The sequence below is a fragment of the Sinocyclocheilus rhinocerous genome, unplaced genomic scaffold, assembly GCF_001515625.1.
Source record: "Sinocyclocheilus rhinocerous isolate Xijiao unplaced genomic scaffold, SAMN03320098_v1.1 scaffold2188, whole genome shotgun sequence".
NCBI lineage: Eukaryota > Metazoa > Chordata > Actinopteri > Cypriniformes > Cyprinidae > Sinocyclocheilus > Sinocyclocheilus rhinocerous.
The window spans coordinates 6,583-8,296 of NW_015642511.1; the positions used below are offsets into that span (position 1 = coordinate 6,583).

At 32.5% G+C, this 1,714-nt stretch overlaps 1 long non-coding RNA gene across 1 annotated transcript; it reads left to right on the forward strand.

Moving 5' to 3' along the window:
* Window positions 1-723: 723 nt before the first annotated feature.
* LOC107755921 (uncharacterized) lies at window positions 724-1,439 on the forward strand. The gene is made up of 3 exons (XR_001641756.1): window positions 724-834; window positions 1,100-1,181; window positions 1,405-1,439. It is a non-coding gene; the product is annotated as an uncharacterized LOC107755921 (long non-coding RNA).
* The last annotated feature ends 275 nt before the right edge of the window (window positions 1,440-1,714 follow it).

Genomic DNA, 1,714 nt, shown 5'->3' on the forward strand with positions numbered 1-1,714 from the left:
ATAAAAATTCTCCCCTGGAATAACTTACCGCCCCCAATAAATACTTGTCTAATATCTTTGCTAGAGAATTTATTTATTTACTTATTTATTTATTTGTCAATTATATTCTTGCCAATTATAAGTGAGGGATCTAAGGATTCTTAAATGCAAACTGTGTGTGTTGCTTCAAGAGAGCAATCATATATTTGTGTTGCGTTTTATTTCCTTGTTTTTATTCATTTACATATCACTTAATCATACAATCATACAATAATATAAAATCATTAGCCATTTATGATATATTATTTAATAATATATTATTGTCAGGTTTTTATGCTTTACATTTTTTATTTTTCTTGCTTATGCATTTTTCTTGTTTAACCTTATGATTTGGGGGTTTTACGAACTGTTTTATCTTCATGGATAAGAGATAAGAGGGAATTCTTTATGATAATTCAAAGTTCATGGGATGTTGTTGTGAAGCAGTTAACGTATTTATACTCTGCTCCTTTTTGTACAAATGCTAGATTTTTTAAAAATGATTTTGTATGCTAAAACGTATACGTTATTTGAACGAATGATTTGACATCACAAGCGTTTTCCCGCTGTGTGTGGAGTTTAAAGACGCTCCCTTAAGCTCTACAGGTGAGCAGTGACGCCATCATTGTTTTTTGCGTCTCAAATAAAAAGTGAAAGTAAATGTTCAGAGTTGATGTTTCTCCATTTAAACAGTCAGAATCACTTCTATACGGAATATCAAAGTGTTTCATAGGAACCTTTATTAAAGCTAAGCCATGATTAACGTGCAGCTGCTTCATAGAAAGGCGGTGGATTTTGTGAATCTGTGTAAATAAGGTGAGTGCTGATGCTCAGGTGCTTTACAGTGACTTCCGCATTCATATCTCCTCTAAAGGACGTATGTTTTTTATATATTTTAATGTTTTGTTTTTCAAGCAGATGAACGTGGTTTGATTGGTGTTTGGTGTTGTCTGTGGTGTATTTGATCATTTGTTAACACACGACTAACATTGTGTATCTGAGTGAACGCCGCGTCTCATGATCTGTTTCTCTCAGGATCCGTTCAGCTGAATTACTGAGTTTGTTTGTCATTTCTATTCAGAGTCAGTGCTGGAGATCAGATTCTGCTTCATCATGGATGACACACAAACATCCACAGATGAAGATTGTTCTCCAGGATGCAGGTACTTTGAATAAACACTGTATTAAATCACATTGAATGAAGGGAGATGGGAGTCTCCAACGTGTTTTGTGTGTCTGGAGGTTTTTAAGTTAAAATGAAGATTTTAATTAAAAAAAAAATCTAAATCAAATAGCCTCCTCATTAAGTGTTTTTGATGAAAAATACTCAAAGACCTTAAAAGAAAATGATTATCATCATAAAGGATTAAATCTGTTCTGTTATAGTTCAGTTCATCAGAAGAGATCAGAAGCAGAGTCCAGCTGTGTGTCTATGAGGAGTGATTGGTCTATGAATCCTCCAGTACAGTCTAAGAGTGGAGAGAGACAGACTGATCTCAGGTACATTTTTATATAAATATTAGGTAACACTTTTTATGAAGCCTGTATCTATAATACACCATAAGGGTATTATTAAGGTATTTATATATATATATATATAAAAAGCCTTCTCATTAAGTGTTTTTGATCAAAAATACTTAAAGACCTTAAAAGAAAAGGATTATAATCATAAAGGATTACATTTGTTGTGTTATAG